Consider the following 24,525-nt stretch of genomic DNA (forward strand, 5'->3'; position numbering starts at 1 on the left):
AAAATATATAGCTTGTAACTAATCCTTTAAAACCAGAATATCCAAATTCAATACAGATTCTTATTTTTACTTTAAAAAATCAAAGTTACACATTGGGGCTTGAACAACTATGTTTCTTCTTCTTATACAGATGTGACATATGTGATTTCTGATAAATAATATTCTACCAAACATTGTACTAAACCAAAGCAGACAGATGACCAGTAAAGCTGTTTACTATTTCCTACTCATGTTGAGCTAGGCTAGTGAAACACCATCTTGATAGGAAAGATTTTGACAGGAAGAAGAAATCACGGAGTCCCTACCTACCCCAACAGAAAAATCTAACAAACTGGTTTATATGGAAAACATTTTTTGCAATCATGCATAAACACACTTAACATGCTATAATAACAGAATATCTTTTGGTCTACTTCCAGCACACAGTATACATTCATTGGTGCTCAGTAAGATATAATTGAACACCAATATAGAAAGCATTTTTGTCTTCATAGCATTAACAAGTAAAAAGCACACGGCATAGGATACTTTGATCTTTAAGTGGGTAATCATGGAAATTTCAAGATTATATTTACTAGGTTAGCCTGCATATTCATCTATATTTTTTCAAAAATAATCGTTCAAAAAGACTTCCAGAAACAGTCCTGATACAGTTTCACTGTTTCTGTTGATGCCTATAGCCAAGAGAAGCTGTGAACATGGGAGATTCGGAAATCTCAAGGCAGGCAGCTGGCTTGAGGAACACCCTAGATAAGTACTCCCAAATACTCAAAAGCCCCATTGAGGCTGAAGGACTGAAACTCTGACTCATATAAAAAAGAACTGTGAGTTTACAAAGAGATTCATGCAGAGCCTGCCAGGACAATAAGTGTTCGTGATGGTAGACGTGTTGACATACCAACACATATACTGCGGGAAGGGCCCGGCTAGGTGGAATGCTTGACATGGGCTTGCTCCAGAGGAATCTGACTCAGAGCACCTGAAAGAGGTGTCTAGTTGGGGAGGGGACGAATACTAGGGTTACTGAGCACTTGGGGAAGAGTACTAAGGTTATAAAATACAGAAAAGTGTTTCAGGAGAAACAGGTCTAGGAATGTCAGATCATTTTGGTTTTGACCCATCAATACTTAACATGAATGAAGAGTTGCAGAGCAGAGTCAGTCTATCTAAGATGTACTCTTCTGTCACAATTAGCTGAGCCTATTGGCCTATTGGGCCAGTAACATCCAGAATGCTCCCATTCATTGCCTGGAGGCAGGAACTTAGTGTAGCAGATTGTTCTGGGAAGCTGGCATAGAAGATGATTTGCACGGCAAAGTCACCACTAAACCACTGCTTAAGTCCAGTCCCTGGCCTGCTTTCTCTGCTTTGTAGTCCAGAAATATTTCTTTAAAAGCCAGAAAAATCGATAAATGTGAGCGGTGTGTTGAATATGTCACCAGCCACTTCATCTTTATGGTGCTGTAATGTTGCTGTGAAAACTGCCATGTTAAATCCAGGAATCCTCTCCAGCAGCTGTTCTACATACTTTCCTACCAAAGAAATATATTCATTAAAAATAGGCATGAAGTTGAGTTTATTTTCTTCTGCATCTGCAAACTCCCAGTAGTACTTGTCCATGAAATTTCTCTAATAACTAGAACTTGTCATCTTTGATAATATCCCCTAAGTATCCGATTACAGCATCAAATTCTGCATTAGAGGTGAAGTACAGTGCAAAGCTCTCTCCATCTAAAGAGGCCACTGTTGCTGCCCTACCCACCAGGTGGGCCAGGGGCTGTTGGGCACCTATCCTGCCCTGGCTCAGGCCTGGGCCCAGGCTCTGCTCTGTTATCCAAAGCCTCAACCTGGCTGGCTGGCCACTGAGGCCACTGTCCACTCACAACCCCGCTAGGTCAGCACCTGCGAGAGAGGCCCAACCTTGGGCTTCCCAGCTGCCACCACGCATAGGTTGGCATGCACAGCAGCCACTGCCGCTGTGGGTGCAGACATCCCATATTCATACATTTTTAAAGGAATAAAATACCATAAAAAGAGGAATGAAAGGATATGATATATCAGAGGAGAAAAAGCTGCTCTCAGATAATTAATTGGAGAATTGCTGATGAATTGTATTTGAATTCAATCTTGCAGGATGAGTAGAAGTAGATACACAGAGATGAGAAGTGTTTTTCAGCTTGGGTCTTCTGAGACGCAGACACCAACATGGGACTATGTGTACTAGACATTTATTAGAGGAGGCACTTATGAAGAATAAAGAGTGAAGGTGTAAGAGTAGATTAAGAAAGCCTCAGAACATGATGCATGTCTGTTCTTTTTAAAACGAGAGAGGGAAGAATTAGATAGGAAGAGCTCTAGGCTGTAGCATTGTTCTCAGAAAGTCTCAGGCAGGATGATGGGGGTTCCATGAATCAAAGTTGCCTATTTGAGACATACTGCACAGGGCAGAAATGGGCTAGCACTCATAATTCTACTATGCTGAGTCACTGGTTAACAGTAGCCCCAGGAAAATGTGGTCTCAGCATTCACAGGACTGGCTGCTGCAGGCTTTCAGTTAACTCTGCTCCCTATAGCAGGTTTTCTTAAAGAGATCTGAAGGGCACATGTCCATGGCTGCCCTATGGAGTAAAGATGATCAGGCACACAGAGAGAAACTGCAAGATGTCCATGACAAATAGCAACCTCAGATTGTGTGGAATATGATGTACAGGAAAGATAGTGGTGGAAGGAAATTACAAAGAGAGTCTGAGACCAAAACTTTGAACAGTTTTGATGAATCAAATGGGGAGTTTAGACTGAACAATCTTTCATAATAATGATTCATTACAAGTTTAATTTTTGAACAGAAGGGTGGTGCTGTCATATTGTCTAGTTTTTTTTCTGAGATGTTGTCTCGCTCTGTTGCCCAGCCTGGAGTGCAGGTCTCGGGTCACTGCAAGCTCCGCCTCCCGGGTTCACGCCATTCTCCTGCCTCAGCCTCCGGAGTAGCTGGGACTACAGGCACCCACCACCATGCCTGGCTAATTTTGTTTTTGTATTTTTAGCAGGGACGGGGTTTTAGTAGAGACGGGGTTTCATCGTGTTAGCCAGGATGGTCTCCATCTCCTGATCTCGTGATCTGCCCACCTCGGCCTCCCAAAGTGCTGGGATTACAGGCGTGAGCTATCACGCCCGGCCTAGTAGATGAATATTGAAGAAATTTAAAATATTGATTTTAGGTAGGAGGGATGCTGCAGTTCTAGGTTTATATTTAGAGCTCAGGGCCTAGAGAGGAAATTTAAATTACCCACTACAAAGTGAGAGTTAAAGTTGTGAAACTGAAAGGCATTGCTTAGAGTGAGCTCAGAGAGGAGAACATGACCAAGAAAATATCCTTGGCAGATATGAGTTTAAAATTGAGAAGTCACATTATGTGTTGAGAATCTTATTTCCTATCCTACTTTAAAAAGAGTATATTAATTATTTTTTAAATGACAAAACATTTTTCCCTCTCTAATATATGAGGTTAAATTTTCATTTAGAATTTTTCCTAAAGTGAGACATAAGGAAAACATTTTTGCTCAGTTTAAAATAATTAATGACAATTATGAAAATACATTTATTTATATTTTATTCTATTTCATTCCTCCTCTTGAACATAAATGAATCCAAATGAACAGGTCATTCAGTGCAACTTTATAACTGAATTGAAAGCATAATGGTGAATATGATACTTTTAATAAAGTAAATCACTATCAATTAATGCCACTCAAGTGCACATCAGGTATATAGTCTATATTTTAAATGTTGAGAAAATAGAAATGACTTACTCTTTGGTGCTGATTTCCCTGAGCACTCACCCATGCCACACACATTCACACACAGCACATGGAGCTTCCCCCACCTCATCTTTGTTCCTTTATGCTTGTTCTTCCTCTTCCTTTTACTTTTCTTCATGCTTTCCTTTGCTCATTTCTCCTATTCCCATCCTGATCTTTCACAGTCTCTGAGTAATTTAGACCCATAGAACTATGTTTTTCTTCATCAAGAAAGCCTTAATTGAGGCAAATTTTTTGGGAGAAATTCATTCAGTTTAGAAGCCTTATTCTTACCTAATAAATATAAGTTTTTTTTATTTTGCCATTCTTGGCTGAAATTATAAAACATGGCAGGTAAAGCAAACACCGCAAAGACTTGAGACTTACAGTGAGGTCAGTAAGGTTGAGGAAAGCTGATGGCGAGGGGTGATTGGCCAAACTCCAGATCAAACAGTTGGAGACTAAGGTAAATAATCTTCATCTGGTTTTGGAATGCAGTTTCCACCAGCTGAAAGGAGTATTGAGGCACCATGTGAAGCTGTAGCAGCCTTGTTTGTTGCTATAGGGTTGAGCCACTTAGAAAAATCTATCTTACTTCCTAGAAAATCCAATGTAGCCCCTTCAACTGCAGAGAGGAAAAGTTTGAGGAGTAGCTGAGGAGACTTTCTTGTTTGAAGAACAGGAACGTAGTGCATAATTCCCTGGTTCACTTGAGACGAGCAGTAAATACCCATTCAATATGCAGAGACTGTTGGCCACAGCAAGAGAATGTGATTGCATTAATATTGGAACCATTTCTATGCTTTGAGATGATTGCTGAAATTGTTTCAAAAGTCCTTATGCTTAAACCAAAATGCTGTTTTGGCTTTCTCCTCTTAGTTCAGCTCAGATGTACCGTTAAAAATGTCAAGCTCCAAGCGTTGGGCATAGAATAAATAGGACATTGTAGATCCAAGAACAGCTTCAGGTTCTTGTTGTCACACATTCATTCAGCTGCCGCATATTCCATATTATATGACCTTTCCATTACAGGTGAGTCACAAGTTTACTGCTGAAGGCAGGGCTGAAGGCAATCATATTCCTTAATTTTTCCTACCTTTAGGAATTTCACTATTCTGAATGATAAGAAACTATGTATTTTTCTCCACTTGAGCATTTCTTTTGAAGGTCAAGAGCTATAAATCAAGATGACTCAAAACGTAATTTTTTTGGTATGATTTTTTTCAGTTTCTTTTTTATTATTATAGTTTAAGTTCTAGGGTACATGTGCACAACGTGCAGGTTTGTTACATATGTATACATGTACCATGTTGGTGTGCCGCACCCATTAACTCATCATTGACATTAGGTATATCTCCTAATGCTATACCTCCCCCAACCCCACGACAGGCCCCGGTGTGTGATGTTCCCCTTCCTGTGTCCAAGTGTTCTCATTGTTCAATTCCCACCTGTGAGTGAGAACATGTGGTGTTTGGTTTTTTGTCCTTGCAACAGTTTGCTGAGAGTGATGGTTTCCAGCTTCATCCATGTCCCTACAAAGGACATGAACCATCCTTTTTTATGGCTGCATAGTATTCCATGGTATATATGTGCCACGTTTGCTTAACCCAATCTATCATTGGTGGACATTTGGGTTGTTTCCAAGTCTTTGCTATTGTGAATAGTGCCGCAGTGAACATATGTGTGCATGTGTCTTTATAGCAGGATGACTTAGAATCCTTTGGGTATATACCCAGTAATGGGATGGCTGGGTCAAATGGTATTTCTAGTTCTAGATCCTTGAGGAGTCGCCACACTGTCTTCCACAATGGTTGAACTAGTTTACAGTCCCAGCAACAGTGTAAAAGTGTTCCTATTTCTCCACATCCTCTCCAGCACCTGTTGTTTCCTGATTTTTAATGATCGCCATTCTAACTGGTGTGAGGTGGTATCTCATTATGGTTTTGATTTGCATTTCTCTGATGGCCAGTGATAATGAGCATTTCTTCATGTGTTTTTTGGCTGCATAAATGTCTTCTTTTGAGAAGTGCCTGTTCATATCCTTTCCCCACTTTCTGATGGGGTTGTTTGATTTTTTCTTGTAAATTTGTTTAAGTTCTTTGTAGATTCTGGATATTAGCCCTTTGTCAGATGGGTAGATTGTAAAATTTTTCTCCCATTCTGTAGGTTGCCTGTTCACTCTGATGGTAGTCTCTTTTGCTGTGCAGAAGCTCTTTAGTTTAATTAGATCCCATTTGTCAATTTTGGCTTTTGTTGCCATTGCTTTTTGTGTTTTAGTCATGAAGTTCTTGCTCATGCCTAGGGCCAGAATGGCACTGCCTGGTTTTCTACTAGGGTTTTTATGGTTTTAGGTCTAACATTTAAATCTTTAATCCATCTTGAATTAATTTTTGTATAAGGTGTAAGGAAGGGATCCAGTTTCAGCTTTCCACATATGGCTAGCCAGTTTTCCCAGCACCATTTATTAAATGGGGAATCCTTTTCCCATTGCTTGTTTTTGTCAGGTTTGTCAAAGATCAGATGGTTGTAGATGTGTGATATTATTTCCGAGGGCTATGTTCTGTTCCATTGGTCTATCTCTCTGTTTTGGTACCAGTACCATGCTGTTTTGGTTACTGTAGCCTTGTAGTATAGTTTAAAGTCAGGTAGCATGATGCCTCCAGCTTTGTTCTTTTGGCTTAGGATTGACTTGGCAATGCAGGCTTTTTTTTTGGTTCCATATGAACTTTAAAGTAGTTTTTTCCAATTCTGCGAAGAAAGTCATTGGTAGCTTGATGGGGATGGCGTGGAATCTATAAATTACCTTGGGCAGTATGGCCATTTTCATGATACTGATTCTTCCTATCCATGAACATGGAATGTTCTTCCATTTGTTTGTGTCCTCCTTTATTTTGTTGAGCAGTGGTTTGTAGTTCTCCTTGAAGAAGTCCTTCACATCCCTTGTAAGTTGTATTCCTAGGTATTTTATTCTCTTTGAAGCAAGTATGAATGGGAGTTCACTCATGATTTGGCTCTCTGTTTGTCTATTATTGGTGTATAGGAATGCTTGTGATTTTTGCACATTGATTTTGTCTCCTGAGACTTTGCTGAAGTTGCTTATCAGCTTCAGGAGATTTTGGGCTGAGACGATGGGGTTTTCTAGATATACAATCATGTCATCTGCAAACAGGGACAATTTGACTTCCTCTTTTCCTAATTGAATACCCTTTATTCCTTTCTCCTGGCTGATTGCCCTGGCCAGAACTTCCAACACTATGTTGAATAGGAGTGGTGAGAGAGGGCATCCCTGTCTTGTGCCAGTTTTCAAAGGCAGTGCTTCCAGTATTTGCCCATTCAGTGTGATACTGGCTGTGGGTTTGTCATAGATAGCTCTTATTATTTTTAGATATGTCCCATCAATACCTAATTTATTGAGAGTTTTTAGCATGAAGGGCTGTTGAATTTTCTCAAAGGCCTTTTCTGCATCTATTGAGATAATCACATGGTTTTTGTCTTTGGTTCTGCTTATGTGATGGATTACGTTTGTTGATTTGTATATGTTGAATCAGCCTTGCATCCCAGGGATGAAGCCCACTTGATCATGATGAAAAAGCTTTTTGATGTGTTGTTGGATTCAGTTTGCCAGTATTTTATTGAGGATTTTTGCATCAATATTCATCAGGGATATTGGTCTAAAATTCTCTTTTTTGGTTGTGTCTCTGCCAGGCTTTGGTATCAGGATGATGCTGGCCTCATAAAATGTGTTAGGGAGGCTTCCCTCTTTTTCTATCGATTGGAATAGTTTCAGAAGGAATGGTACCAGCTCCTCCTTGTACCTCTGGTAGATTTTGGCTGTGAATTCATCTGGTCCTGGACTTTTTTTGGTTGATAGGCTATTATTGCTTCAATTTCAGAGCCTGTTATTGTTCTATTCAGGGATTCAACTTCTTCCTGGTTTAGCCCTGGGAGGGTGTATGTGTCCAGGAATTTATCCAGTTCTTCTAGATTTTCTAGTTTATTTGTATAGAGGTGTTTGTAGTATTCTCTGATGGTAGTTTGTATTTCTGTGGGATAGGTGGTGATATCCCCTTTATCATTTTTTATTGCATCTATTTGATTCTTCTCTTTTCTTCTTTATTAGTCTTGCTAGCGGTCTATCAATTTTGTTGATGTTTTTAAAAAACCAGCTCCTGGATTCATTGATTTTTTGAGGGATTTTGTTGCCCAGAGGTTCCTTCTTATGCCAGCAGAATAAATTGAATTTTTTTATATCTCTATCTCCTTCAGTTCTGCTCTGATCTTAGTTATTTCTTGCCTTCTGCTGGCTTTCGAATGTGTTTGCTCTTACTTTTCTAGTTCTTTTAATTGTGATGTTAGGGTGTCAATTTTAGATCTTTTCTGCTTTCTCTTGTGGGCATTTAGTGCTATAAATTTCCCTCTGCACACTGCTTTGAATGTGTCCCACAGATTGTGGTATGTTGTGTCTTTGTTCTCATTGGTTTCAAAGAACATCTTTATTTCTGTCTTCATTTTGTTATGTACCCAGTAGTCATTCAGGAGCAGGTTGTTCAGTTTCCCACACAATAATAACGGGAGACTTTAACACCCTACTGTTAACATTAGACAGATCAATGAGACAGAAAGTTAGCAAGGATATCTAGGAATTGAACTCAGCTCTGCACCAAGGGGACCTAATAGACATCTACAGAACTCTCCACCCCAAATCAACAGAATATACATTCTTTTCAGCACCACACCACACCTATTCCAAAATTGACCACATAGTTGTAAGTAAAGCACTCCTCAGCAAACGTAAAAGAACAAAAATTGTAACAAACTGTCTCTCAGACCACAGTGCAATCAAACTAGAACTCAGGATTAGGAAACTCACTCAAAACCGCTCAAAATGTAAGTATTAACAAGCTAAACACAGTAGCCTTTTGAAAATTTGATTATGCAAGGCACCTTGCTAAAGAAAAACTAGAAGTAAAATGCATTAAAGATTACTGAGATTGTTCAGTTTTGCAAATGTTTTAAAAATTGTTTTAGGCCGGGCACAGTGGCTCAAGCCTGTAATCCCAGCACTTTGGGAGGCCGAGGCGGTCGGATCACAAGGTCAGGAGATCAAGACCATCCTGGCCAACATGGTGAAACCTCGTCTCTACTAAAAATACAAAAAAATTAGCCGGGTGTGGTGGCGGGCGCCCGTAGTCCCAGCTACTCGGGAGGCTGAGGCAGGAGAATGGCGTGAACCTGGGAGGTGGAGCTTGCAGTGAGCCGAGATTGCGCCACTGCACTTCTGCCTGGGCGACAGAGCAAGACTCCGTTTCAAAAAAAAATTTAAAAAAATTACTTTAGCCAGAAAAATAACCAAATAGACTAGTGAAAAATTAATATTAGTGGATTTAATTGCCCACAGGTTCCTTCTTATGCAAGGAGAATAAATTGAAATAATTGAATGGTAAAGAAGAAAAGCAATGGAAATCTTGTTGAAAACCCATTTGGAATTAAAAACTTAATGGGAAATGAAAACAGTATGATGTTCCAAATTTACTTAATTTTAAAATTCTGTAATAATTGTAATCTGAATTCAGGCTGTTTTGCTATTCATTCAAGTTGTTCTTTTTTCTTCCACACAGATGGAAGGAAGCAGTTGGATCATCTTTGATCTTTTGTTTTCCTTCCTACTCCGCCTTTAATCCATCAGCAAATCCTGTTTTCTCTACCTTCATATAGATTCTGAATCTCCACTTCTCCCCACTTCCATTACTAGCGTTCTTATGCAAGCAATATCATCTCTAGCCTGGATGTCTGCAGTGACCTGCTGATTGTTCTGCCCTCTCCCACTGCCTGCTATAGTTTTGTCTTTACACAGTAGCCATATTCAAAACAAATCAAATCATGGTCCTGATTGCAACTCTTCAGTGAAACACATAGGATGAAACTCATATCTGTATCATATCTCACAAGTTGCCACCCATCTGGTCCCTGCCTATCTCTCTGACCTCGACATCTACCACTGTCCCCTCCCTCATTTTTCTGCCATTGCACTGCTCTCTGAACTGCTCTGGACATGTTAGATTAGTCCCCACCTCAGAGCATTTATTTACGCTTGCCCTTCTGCTCAGACTATATGTGTTGCTACTCATAATTTGAGTTTTTACTTCAATGTCATTTTCCCAGAGTCTTCCCTCCTGGATTCACTTTCCCTTTGTCCTGCTTTCTTTCCTTTCTAGTATTTATCGCTATCTTACACTATATTGCCTAACTACTTCTTTTCTATCTGCCTCTCCCACTAGAATGCAAACTGCATTATAACAGGGACCTTTTTCTTAGCTGTAAAAACAACACCTACAGTGTAAGACAAGAAGAGTGTGTATTCAATACATATTAATTCAATGAGAGAATCAGTAAAGGAGAGTAAGTAGCTTTCCTTTTTCATTTCTTTTTAATCAGCAAAATGGCATTTATTCACTGTACGAATTTAAAAATCATTATTTCAAAATCATCATCAGAAAAAGTGGTAATATATCAAGTGGTATAATTTGTGATGCAAAGCACAGAAATATTAATCTTCCTGCTTACTGTGGCCTAAAAAAAAAGATATTAAAATACACAATCTAGGTATGCATACTTTTTTCATTTATCCTTTTCTTATGAAGTAACCAGCTATTTTTGATGTGGGGTTTGGTTGTTGCTGCTGTCGTTATTATTGTTCTTATTAGAAATTTTGATTTGATTGCACACATTAAAAGTTAATGCAGAGGAAGTTTTTAGAAAAACAATAAATCTTTTAGTTCTTGTTGTCTTTATAAGTGGTATAAGATAGTGATGAAACACACACACTCAAGACAGACTGCCTAGTTTTGACCTCTCATTCAAATTACTTGCTAGATGATCATTTTATAAATCCTTTATTTATAAAGTGTGACTAGTGATGATAATAATTATATATTCAGATATAGATGCCTCATAGGTTTCCTGTGAAGGCTAAATGAGTTAATAAATATAAAGTATTTAGAGCAATTCTTGGCACAATAGAAACATTTAGAAATGTTGATTTTGAGTTTCTTATATAAACTTCTCTAGATAGAAAATATAACCACGTTCCATGAGAAAAAAAAATCTTCAGTATTAATGGCTACATCACCTAAAGGTTTGGAAAACTTGTCTTCTGCTGCCTATGAAGGATTGTATACCCGTCATTTCAATTTCCACAGATCTCATTAAGGCTGCAGAAATGGCATGCCTTCAAGATGAAGTCATACTTTCTAGGGAGTGTATAGCTCTGGGGTGAAAAGTAACAATGCTTTTGTTTTCTGATAGATAAGTTGATGCTTTGTAAAAGCAACACTGACTGAATAATCAGTTTCACCCAAATGGATTTGCTGTTTTAGTCAAACAACATGTCAATTGGAAAAAATTGCAGCAAATTTATGTTTACAAACAAGACCACTTTCACCCAATTGTTTGATTACTTTGTCCTACACATACAGTCTTATGATAATAAGACTGCATTTATATTATCAATGTAAGCAGGCAGGGAGTATCTGAGAAAATAAGTGAGATTGGCATGAGAATGAAGAAGTGAAAACAAAAGAGAACAAGAAGATAAAGGTTATGTATTGTTCTTATTTTTAAGTTTCAAAATAATTATCAAATGTAACACTGGCTATTATTTTAGGGATTATAAGATATTAGTTTTCTTATCTGGAAATCTTTGGGGTCTGATAATAGAAATTTTATTCCAAAATAATGTGATATTTGTGACATCTGTTGTCTTCAAGAGATCCATCTCACATGTGATAACACCAGTAGGCTCAAAGTAAAGGGATGGAGAAATAACTACCATACAAATGGAAAACCAACATCAGGAGCTACTGTCCTTATATCGGATAAAACAGACTTTAGACCAACAACAATCAGGAAGGACAGAAAAAGCCACTATATAATGATAAATAGTTCAATTTGACAAGACTATCCTAAATATATATGCACCCAACAGTGGAGCACCAGATTCATAAAACAAGTTCTTCTAGACCTAAGAAAATATTAAGACAGCCACATAAGTGTAGTGGGGAACATCAACATCCCACTGACAGCATTAGACACCTAATTGAGGCAGAAAACAAAGAAATTCTGGCCTTACATTTGACATTTGACAAACTGGACCCAAAAGAAATCTACAGAATAGTATACCCAATAACCACAGAATATACATTCTTCTCATCAGCACGTGGAATATATTTGAAGATTGGCCACATACTGAATCATAAAGCAAGTCTCAATAAATTTTAAAAAATTGACATTGTACAAGCACACTCTTGGACACAGCACAATAAAAATAGAAATTAGTGCTAAGATGATGTCTCAAAACTACACAAAATATGGAAATTAAACAACTTGCTCTGAAATAACTCTAGTAAAAAATAAAGTTAAGGCAGAAATAAATTTCTTTGAAATTAATAAAAATAGAGACAACTTAGTGAAGTCTTTGGAATGCAGCTAAAGCAGAGTTAAGAGGAAAGTTTATAGTGCTAAATACCTCCATTAAGAAATTAGAAAGATCTCAAATTAACAACCTAACATCACACCTAGAGGAACTAGAATAAAAGAACAAATCAGAGAAGAAATAAGAGAAGAACTGAAAGAAATTGAGATGCAAAAATCACTAAAATGATCAAAGAAACCAAGAGCTTGTTATTTGAAAGGGTAAACAAGATTGATAGATCACTAGGTAGATTAGCAAAGAAAAAAGAGAGAAGGTCCAAATAAACACAATCAGAAATGACAAATATGACATTACAATGGACCCCACAGAAATACAAAAGAAACTCAGAGACAGTTATGATCACCTCTATGAACAGAAATTAGAAAATCTAGAGAAAACTGATAATTTCCAAGACACACAACCTACCAAGACTGTACCAGGAAGAAAGTGAAAACCCAAACAGATAAATAATATGTTCCTAAATTGAGTAAGGAATTAGAAAACTTTCCAACCAAAAAAGTCTTAGATCATATATATTCACAGTCAAATTCTACCAGATACACAAAGAAGAACCGCTGCAAATCTTACTGAGACTCTTCCAAAAAATCAAGGAGGAGGGGCTCCTTCCTAACTAATTTTATGAAGCCAGCATCACCCGGATACCAAAGTATGGTGGAGATGCAATGAAAAAGGGAAACTACAGGCCAGTGTCCCTGATGAACATAGACATGAAAATCCTCAACATGATACTAGAAAACCAAATTCAGAAGCACATCAAAAAGATAATTCACCATGATTAAGTAGGCTTTATGCCTGGAATGCAAGGTTGGTTCAACATATGCAAATCAATAAATATGATTCATTACATAAACAGAATCAAAAACAAAAACTATATGATTATTTCAATAGGTACAGAAAAAGCCTTTGATAAAATCCAACATCCCTTCATGATAAAAACTCTCAACAGACTAGGCATTTGAAGGCACAAATCTCAAAATAATAAGAGGTGTCTGTGACAAATCCACAGCCAACATGATAGTGAATGGACAAAAGCTGGAAGCATTTGCTTTGAGAAATGGAACAAGACAAGTGTGCCCACACTCACTGCTGGTACTGGAAGTCCTAGCCAGAGCACTCAGGCAAGAGAAAGAAATAAAAGGCATCCAAATAGGAAGAGAAGAAGTCAAACTATCTTTATTCACTGGTGATATGCTTTTATATCTAGAAAACCCTAAGGACTCCACCAAAATTCTCTTATACCTGATAAATGACATCAGTAAAGTTTCAGGATACAATATCAATGTACGAAAGTCAGTAGCTTTTCTATACATAAATATTGTTACAGTTGATAGCCAAATCAAGAGCACAACCACATTTATAATAGCCACAAAAAAATGAAGTACCTAGGAATACATCTAACCAAGGAGATGAACAATATCTACAATGAGAGTTACAAAACACTGCTGAAAGAAATAACAGATAATACAAATAAATGGGAAAGTAATCCATGCTCATGGATTGGAAGAACCAATATCTTTAAAATAGCCCTAATATCCAAAGCAATTTACAGATTCATTGCCATTTCTATTAAAATGCCAAGGTCATTTTTTTCACAGAATTTGAGAAAATGATTCTAAACTTAATGTGGAACCAGAAAAGAACCTGAATAGCCAAAGCAATCCTAAGCAAAAAGAACAACACCAGAGACATCATATTACCCAACTTTAAACTATGCTGTAAGGCTACAGTAACCAATACAGGATGGTACTGGTACAAAAACAGACCATAGTCCAATGGAACGAAATAGAACACCCAGAGATAAAGCCACACACCTACAGCCATCTGATCTTTGACAATGTTGACAAAATAAACCATGGGAAAAGACTCCTTATTCTGTAAATGGTTCTGAGATAGCTGGCTAGCCATATGTAGAATAATACAACTGGACTCTTATATAATAATTAACTCAAGATGTACTAATACTTTAAATTTATAATCTCAAATTATACAAATCTTACAAGAAAACCTAGGAAATAACCTTCCTGACATGGGCTTTAGCAAAGAATTTGTGGCTTAGTCTCTAAAAACAATTGCAATGATAACAAAAATCGACAAGCATGACCTGATTAAATTAAAGAGCTTCTGCATAGTAAAAAAATTATCAACAGAGTAAACAGAAAACACACAGAATGGGGGAAAATATTTGCAAACTCTGCATCTGACAAAGATCTATTGCCCAGGATCTATAATACAAGGGGTTTTTAAAAATCAACAATCAAAAAATGAATAATCCAGTTAAAAATGAGCAAAGGCCATGAACAGATATTTCTCCAAAGAAGACATGTAAGTGGACAACAAACATGTGGAAAACTGCTCCTTATTACTAATCCTTAGAGGAATGCAAATCGAAACCACAATGAGATACCATCTTGTATCAGTCATAATGGTGACTATGCAAGAGTCAATAAAAGAAAAAAAAACAAAACTACACAGAAAAGGGAACACTTATACACTGCTGGTGGGAATTTAAATTAGTTTTAACCAAGATTGTGAATTGCAAAGCCATAACAAAAATTAAGAGAAATATATGACTATTTAAAAATTTTTGTTGCAAAAATTCCACAAAAGAAAACAATAGACAAATCATAGATTTGTATGTACGTATACATACATATTGCATATATGAGTGTGTGAAATGAGAAATGCTTAATGTCTATTATCACCAAAGTGTTCTTAAAATGATGCAAAACTAGACAACTAATCTAATAGAACAATTAACAAACAAGATAAGATATCCCAGAAGAGAACTTTCAAATATCCAATAAAAATGTAAGAGGATCACATTGACTAGTAGCTAAAAGGAAATGGCAAAAACTGTACAGAAAGATTTCAACTATTCCTGACAGGAGTGGGAAGAAAATAGTACATTCATACTTGGTGATGGAAAGTGGAAACGAGATTGTTACATGCATTTTTGTAACCAACTGGCTAATATTTATTAAAATAAAAATGTATGTATGCAATGGTAAGTGATAATTCAGTTTTTAAAGTTGTAATATTTATAGCATAATTTTATGTCTTTATAAAATACAAAAACCCTGAAAACAAGTGCATACCATAATGCTTGTATTGTTTGTAAGTACATGGAGAATATATAATAAGCTACTAACTTTATATATATGGAAGGAGAAAAATGAGTGTTCAGATGATAAGGGTTTTATTTGTATGTAACTCTATTTCATTTATTGTAACAAGAATATATTATTTTATAATAAAATATGACATAGGTTATTACTTTTTCAGAGATAAATAGGTTTATTATAGGAAAAATGGTGTTAATCTTCAACTCTACAATTATTAATATGATTAATTGTATAATTTACTCTCTACATATTAATCTGCATTTTCACTTATCTAAAAATTGTGTCACTCTTTGCCTCTGTAGCAGATTGGTGATTCTAAGTAGAAGTATACCAAAAATATGTGATGAAATTATAAAACAGGATTCAGAACTACAATTTTTGTGTTTGGTTCTTTCATATTTTTTCTTTTTTAAAAAAGAACTTCAACTTGTATTTTAGATACAGGAGGTACATTTACAGGTTTGTTACATGGGTATATTCTGCAGTGCTGAGGTTTGGGATACGGTTCCCATCATCCGAGGAGTGAGCATAGTGCCCAATAAGTAGTTCTTCAACCCCCACCTCTCCCTCCCCTCTCTAGTAGTCTGCGGTGTCTATTGTTCTCATGTTTATGGCCATGTGTGCTCAGTTTTTAGTTCCAACTTATAAGTGAAAAGTTTCTTTTATTTTGAACGCACAGGTAAAAATGGGAACTATTTCGCAGTTGAAGACTCAATTCCTGTGTTTTACTCTTTTTCCCTTCTCTGACTCCAGTTGTTCTTATACTTTTCAGGTGCCATCCAATATAAGCAGTTTAAGTGCTAAGTAAATCATTATTGGTATCAGATCACACATTAACATTTGATGTGTTCAATATCAGTGTTAAAGTATGGGATATAAGCAATAAAAACTATCATTATACATAAGTAGGCCATGTTGCCGTCTGGGAAAGGATCACAGTTTGGCCTTAAAAACTTTTTTTGTTTGTTTTTGAGATTTTTTATATATATATTTTTAAGTTCTGGAATACATATGCAGAACGTGCAGGTTTGTTACATAGGTATACATGTGCCATGGTGGTTTGCTACACCTATCAACCCGTCATCTACATTAGGTATTTCTCTTAATGCTATCCCTCCCCTTGCCCCCCACCCCCGGGCAGGCCCTGGTGTGTGGTGTTCCCTTCCCTGCGCCCATATGTTCTCACTATTCAACTCCCACTTATGAGTGGGAACATGGAGTGTTTGGTTTTCTGTTCCTGTGTTAGTTTGCTGAGAATGATGGTTTCCAGCTTCATCTATGTCTCTTCAAAGGACATACACTAATTCTTTTTTATGGCTGCATAGTATTACATGGTATATATGTGCCACATTTTCTTTATCCAGCCTATCATTGATAGGCATTTGAGTTGATTCCAAGTCTTTGCTATTGTGAATAGTGCTGCAATAAACACACATGTGCATGTGTCTTTACAGTAGCATAATTTATAATCTTTTGGGTATATATCCAGTAATGGGATTGCTGGGTCAAATGGTATTTCTAGTTCTAGATCCTTGAGGAATTGCCACACTGTCTTCCACAATGGTTGAACTAATTTACATTCCTACCAACAGTGTAAAAGTGTTCCTATTTCTCCACATCCTCTCCAGTATCTGTTATTTCCTGACTTTTTAATGATTGCCATTCTAACTGTTGTGAGATGGTATCTCATTGTGGTTTTGATTTGCATTTCTCTAATGACCAGTGATGATGAGCTTTTTTTCATATGTTTTTTGGCCACATAAATGTCTTCTTTTGAAAAGTGTCTGTTCAAAACCTCATTGTCTCAGCCCCAAAACTCCTTAAGCTGATAAGCAACTTTAGCAAAGTCTCCGGATACAAAATCAATGTGCAAAAATCACAAGCATTCCTATACGCCAATAATAGCCAAATCATGAGCAAACTCCCATTCACAATTGTTAAAAACTGTTTTAAAACTTTCCTACTCTGTTGAAAAGTATAATTTCAGACATAAATCACATTCCTATCTTCACCAACACATTAAGAATAAGAACAAATGCAAGTTGGAAATGTTTGATTCATGTACATATTGATTTAAGATCAAGTCTTTGAAAACTAAGCAAAATTAAACAGATATTGTATCATTTGAGTATTTGGTATGAGAAATGATTCAGATCCAAAACCAAAATATTTATTTGTTATACAGTTTTGGAGCCACCTCTGCATTGTAAATATAATAGAAAGACCCGAAGTGTTCTATATGACCATCTGCTTTACAGAAGAAATCAAAATTACTAATGTTGATACATCTGTAAGCCATAATTTTCTCATCTGTAAATTTTGCATAATAATAAAATGCTTCTGATAGCTGTGGTAAGAATGTGTAGTGCATTACTTGGAAATGCAAACTCTGGAGGCAGACTATGTCAATTTGGGTTCCTGTTACTTCTATTAACTACAAATCTAAGCAATCTACTTAATCATTCTGTACTTGAATATTCTCACCTAAAAGTTGTAGATAATGGTATCTATCTCATAGAGTTAGTGTACAGATTAAATAAATTGTATCACACAAAGCTATTTGATGGTGCTTACTAACAGGAAACACATCTTAGTTATTATTGCTATTTTATGACAATTTATGCAGAGCACTGCTACCGCAGGTGACACATAGTTGATATTTGATAAATACAGATTCTTCCTTAGATTGGGACAAGTATATAGCAATTATCTTTAAGCCATTTGGTCCTTTCTGATATTTTAAACTCCTTTTTAGCCGTGTTTCACTCAAAGAATTTTAGTATCGTCATAACAGGCTTTTTTATACTATGCTGCCTGCCTTCCACTGACTGTTCACTCTGAACTATACTTATAGTAACACGTCTTTATATCTCCCTTATTCTATGTATTTGTATATGCTCCCATCCATTTACCTCTTTTCTTATAGGCTAAATAAAGAAGAGATATAGGTGTAGATATATATTTAAATGCCCCTATAGACTTCAAATTCATCAGGTACAAAATGGAAAATGTTCTTCCCTTATGTACTTTTGGTATTTCCACTTAAAAGCAAAAGCCAAAATCACAATTACTTAGCAAATTGCTAATATTGAAAAAATCTCCACTAACATTTTTAGTATCTCTGGAATTCATTCCCTTCTTTGTACTTTCACAGATACTGCCAAGTGCCAGTTCTCATTAGAACTCTTCTGAATTATTTTAACAGCATCTATCAATGTTACCCAGGCATACAGCTAGTTAACTACTCAATAGTTCTTTCTCTGTTTTGTATAATCTGTATAACAGATTCTGTTCCATTTTGGAATATTCAGTACAACCCCAGTTATCATCTGGGGCTGAACTTGAGAATTTTAGCCAAACACTAAAAGGATGACAGAAAAAGATGACAGGTCCTTCACGATGGTGATAGTGAAGCCAATACATTATCTTGTATCCGCCTACCTTTGCACTTAGCTACTGCTATTTTGTGATTTCTGTTAAGTGCAGCCAAACTTAATCCACTCAATATAGTGTATCTTCAATCTATTAATAACTAATATCCATTCTTGGAAGGACTTTCTAAGTGTGCATATAGCTGTGTTCATCTCATGCTTAAAATACTTCATTGAATGCTTATTGTTCAGAGGATAAAATTGAATCTTTAGGTTACTACTTATTATTCTTCAATATATGACCCTTCCTTAAGTCTTCAGCTTCATCTTGATCCTCTCTCCAACCCTGGATTCCTTTTAAGATATATCAAATGACATGTAGACTCTGAAAAGTCGTGTGTGATTTTTCAAGCTTTAGGTTGATGCCCTTTCTTAGCTCCTTTAAGACTTTGTGTATTCCTTTTGAACAGCTTTTACTTCTTTTATTTAGAATTTTATATTTATTATTTGTCTTTATTACAACCAGACCAGGAGAGGTTTTCTTGAAGACAGATGTAATGTCTTTCATTTTGATATCCTCCAGGTCCTTGCAAGTTAATTGAAAAAATGTCAAACATTGCATAATATATGTTACATCATTGATTAGAATTTGTGTTGACCAAATTCTCAAGAAGAAGCTTTATATCTATAGCTCCTTTACCCTGTACACCGATATTTCCTCAGACAAACCCAGAAATCTTCCTCCCTATGATAATGTCTAATTCTGTGCACAATGAGATAGATAATCCATTGAGCATTTGGGATGTGCTATATATTGTGCTAGGCAATTTACATGAATTTTCTCTTATAACTTTAAAACAACACAAATACATAATTAAATATTATTATCCTCTTCATTTGTATTTAGGGGATTTCTAGAGTTAGAAAATCAGTTACCAGGATTACACAGAAAGCAAGTTGTGTAGCTTGGGTTTGAGAACAGTCAGCAAGAGCTCTGTGTGTTGCACTGCCTCCCTCCCTGGAATAGTTCCTAATTGCTAGTCACTGGAACCTCCTGAAATACTGGGTTTGAATTGTGCCTCCACCGCTTGTTACCTATGTGACCTCAGAGAAGCCACATAAATTCTATATATCAATTTCCTTACTCTTAAAATGGAAATAATAATGACCTCTCTCAGTGATTTGAGGATTGGAGGATGCTCATATCTCCAACTTCACCTTTGTTGATTTAAATGAGCTGATGTTTGAATTATTCTAAATAGTTTCTTCTTTGAATAGAAGAATTCCTCTTTGCTTGTTTATATTTTAAGGTATTCATTTAAGGGAAGTTGACATAAGATGTAATGTGTGTTTTTAAGGAAAATATTAGTTTTAATCAATTTTCAACTTTGGATGATTGAAAAATGCCAGGAAGTCAAATGAATGTTAAGAGTTTAACATTCTTCTGTACATCAGTAACAGGACCCTGGAATCAACCACAATGAAACATAACATCCACTCCAGCCCTTTTGGGGGAATTAACCAAATCTTCTAATAATTAAATAGTTAATTCTGCATGTTCAGTGAATTGATGGAAATGCTCATACCTGCAAGGACTCCACTTTAGTTGATTCTGACTGAAACATTTCTTATTTTGTTCATCAGATCTTATTAACACACATAGATTTATTACTTCATCTGAAATTTTTACTTTTTTATAACCCTTTGAAAAATATTCAGAACTTTTTTTTGAACAAAGTACTTAGAAACTTTCCCTGAGACAAAATGACTCAATAGATGCTGAAAAAGCATTGTATAAAATTTAACATCTCTTCATGATAAAAATTCTTAACAAATTAGCTATAGAATGAATGTGTCTCAACATAATAAAGGCCATGTATAACAAACCCATAGCTAATAACATACTCGGTGAAAAATTGAAAGCTTTTCCTCTAAGATCAGGAACAAGATGCCTGCTCTTGCCACTCTATTCAATATAGTACTAGAAGTTCTAACCTGATAAATTATTCAAGAGAAAGAAATAAAGAAGATTTAAATTGGAAAAGAAGAAGTTAAATTGTTCTTTGTTTACAGATGACATGATCATATTTGTGTGTGTGTGTATAGGATTTTATATATATAATCCTTTAGACACCACCAAAAATTTTTAGAACTACTACATGAAGTCAGTGAAGTTGTAGGATGCAAAACCAGCCAAGAAAAATTAGTAGCATTTCTATGCAGTAACCAAAAAATCCAAAAAAGAAGTCAATTAAAAATCCAATTTATAATATGTACAAAAATAAAATACTTTGGAATAAATTTGACTATGGTAGTGAAATGCCTGTGCAATAAATCTATAAAACATTGATAAAAGAAATTGAAGATGATAAAAATAAATAAAAGATGTTATTTGTTTATAGATTAAAAATACTGTTAAAATATCAATATGACCCAAAGTGATCAATAGATTTAGTGTAATCTTCATCAAAATTACAATGCCACTTTTCACAGAAATAGAAAAAACAATCTTAAAATTTGTGTAGAACCACAAAAGACCCAAATAGCCAAAGCAATCTTGAGCAAAAAGAACAAAGTTGGAGGTATCATACCAGCTGACTTCAAAATATGTTACAGAGCTATAGTAACCCAAACAGCATAAAACTGGCATAAAAATTTCAAATAGGCAAATAGAGAGCCCAGAAATAAATCCAGGCATTTATGGCCAATTGATTTTTGACAAAGGTGCCAAGAACACACAATGGGGAAAGGACAGTCTCTTCAATAAATGGTTTGGGAAAACTGGATATCTAAAGGCAGAAGAATAAAATTAGACTCTTATGTCATATACAAAAGTCAATTCAAAATAATTTGAAGCCTTAGACTTAAGACCTGGGTCTGAAAAACTATTTTAAGAGTGCATAGGAGAAAAGCTCCATGGCATTTTGTCTGGGCAATGATTTTTTGGCTATGATCCCCAAAACACAGGAAACGAAATAAAAAGTAGACAAATGAGATTGATTTAAAGTAAGAAGTTTTTGCACAGCAAGGGAAAACCAATCAATAGTGTGAAAAGATAACATACAGAATAAGAGAAAATATTTGTAAACCATATACCTGATAAAGAATTAACATCTAAAATGTGTAGGAAACTCAAGTTAATAGCAAGGAAAAAAAAACTACCTGGTTAACAGATGGGCAAAGGACCTGGATAGACATGTCTCAAAAGAAGACATACAAATGGCCAACAAGTACGTGAAAAAAATGGTCAACTTCACTAATTATCTGGAAAATGCAAATTAAAATCACAATGAGATACTTACCTCACACTTGTTAGAATGGCTACTATAAAAAAGTCAAAGGATAAATGTTGGTAAGGATGTGGGGAAAATGTAAATTAGCAAAGTCACTATAGAAAGCAGTATGGAGGTTCCTAAAAAATTAAAAACAGAATTACTATATGATCCAATAAGTCCACTGTTGGTATATTTCTAAAGGAAATTAAATTGGCATATCAAAGAGATACCTGCACATCCACATTCGTTGTAGCATTAGAATCAACCCAAGTGTCTGTCAGTGGATGAATGGATGAAATGTGGTATAATATACACAATGGAATACTATTCAGCCTTAGAAATGAGTGCTATCCTATTATTTGCAACAATGTGGACAAACCTGGAGGACATGTTAGGTAAAATGAGCTAGGCACAGAAAGATCAAGCTAGAACATGATCCTATTTATACATAAAATCTAAAAAAATGAACTCAAAACTAGAAAGTAGAATGGTGGTCTACCAGGGGCTGGGGCTATGGGGGAATTTTGGAGAGATGTTGGTCACAGTATATAACATTTCAGTTAGATAGGAAGCACAAGTCCAAGAGATCTATTGTACAACATGATGACTATAATTAATAACAATTTATTGTATTACTGAAAATTGCGAGTAGATTTGAAGGGGTCTTCACCACAAAAAATAAGGATGCGACATAATTCATGTGTTAATTAGCTTGCTTGAGCCATTCTACAATGTATACATATATTAAGACATCATGTGCACAATAAATATGTATAATTTTAATTTGTTAATTAAAATAAAATTTCAAAAAGAATTGAGGTATATCCCAATGAGTCTTGACATTAACACAAAGTCTGTTTGGGAAATGATGGAACTTCTGTTTTAGATACCAGTAAGATTAACAGTGCATAATAAGGTTGAAATCCAGTGACTTTCAAGACAGTATTAAAGGGTAACACTTACATTTTCTAAAGGAAAGCTACAAGAATTTTTTTGTTATATTCCTAAAGTGGGGCCATTGTTTAGGAGTATAGCTGGCAATTGCATGTGGTAATTTGGGACAGTTACCACTATTTTCAACTCTAAAGAATTCTCAGCTGCAGTCTTCTTTAGTTCTCTGTTAGAAACAGAGTGACTAGGCCTCAAAATCCATAAACACAGATCTGTTTCCATGCAGGCATGTAGTCCCCTCCCTTTATAATTATGGCATCATTCCTATAATAGAGGAATGAGGAAATTAACCATGATTAGTCTCCAGAAGGAGGAAAATTTGTTAAGATTCAGAAAACCATATGCTTAATTTTCACCTCAAGAGCCCACCATCTTTACTAGGAGCTTTAGAAAACAACTGCCTTTGTTGCTACAGTTCCAGATAAGGTGGCCAGGGTTCTCATATAGGAGTTGAAGAACTGTTTTATGACTCATATTTGTTTCATCTGGGAATATAGCATCTTTTCGGTTACTTCTTTTTGCTCTCACCCAGTCAGCAATGCCTCCTCCATCCCTAGATTATTGGCTCCTTCTAGCTTTGTAAGAGGAGGGAACTCTCAGGTATTAGCATCTGAGAATTAGCCATGCATTCGCCACGCACTCCATCACTGCTGTTATTTCCTAGCCTTCCCCTTCTTTCCACCAAATGAAACTCTGAAGGGTCTGATTTTATTTTGTACCTTGGGTAAATAATTGCCTCCAATAGGTTATTTCCGAAAGGCTCTTCTAATTTTAAACCAATTATTAAAAAGCATTTTCGAATTAACAACTAAAAATTATCCTGTGTTTTTCCATATTAGTTCCCTTTTAGAGTTAAACTAAATCTTACATGAAGGTGATATTTGGTATTACACATACACATTTTATGAAATATATTTTAATTAAATGTAATATATCCAGTATGGATTCTAATTTATTTGTGTACAATCATCCCTTGGGAGATTGGTTCCAGGACTTTCTTAACTGACCTTTGACTGATGCTTAAGTCAGTGATACAATTGGCGTAGTATTTGCATATAACCTATACACATCCTCCTGTATATTTTAAATCATCCCTAGATTACCTATAGAACTTAATATAATGTAAATAGTTGTTAAACTTTATTTTTTAGGGAATAATGGCAAGAAAGAAAAGTTTGTTCAGTACAGATGCGATTAAAAAATATGTATACTTTTAACTTGTGAATGATTGACTTCACTGATACGGAACCCATGAAGTAGTAGGACCAACCATATTTCTCAGTTGATAAATGTTTATGTTCTGATTTTTTTTGCTATTATGAAGTGATACAATAAACATCCTTATATTTGTGGGGTAGCTTTTAATATTTTGGTATATAAACCTAGAAGGATAATTGCTGCCATTTGCATCCTCAATTTTATCTCACATAATGTAAAACTTTTTCCCAAAAATAACAAGGTAGGAGGGTTTCCACTATGCTAAATTACTCATTTTGTCTTTCGTGTCTTTTTTTTTTT

The 24,525-nt window shown here is 35.7% G+C and overlaps 1 pseudogene; it reads right to left on the reverse strand.

Moving 5' to 3' along the window:
• Window positions 1-1,262: 1,262 nt before the first annotated feature.
• LOC116470443 (ADP-ribosylation factor-like protein 2-binding protein) overlaps window positions 1,263-24,525 on the reverse strand; it is a 56,178-nt pseudogene continuing 32,915 nt past the window's right edge.

Source organism: Hylobates moloch, unplaced genomic scaffold (assembly GCF_009828535.3).
Source record: "Hylobates moloch isolate HMO894 unplaced genomic scaffold, HMol_V3 SCAFFOLD_6, whole genome shotgun sequence".
NCBI lineage: Eukaryota > Metazoa > Chordata > Mammalia > Primates > Hylobatidae > Hylobates > Hylobates moloch.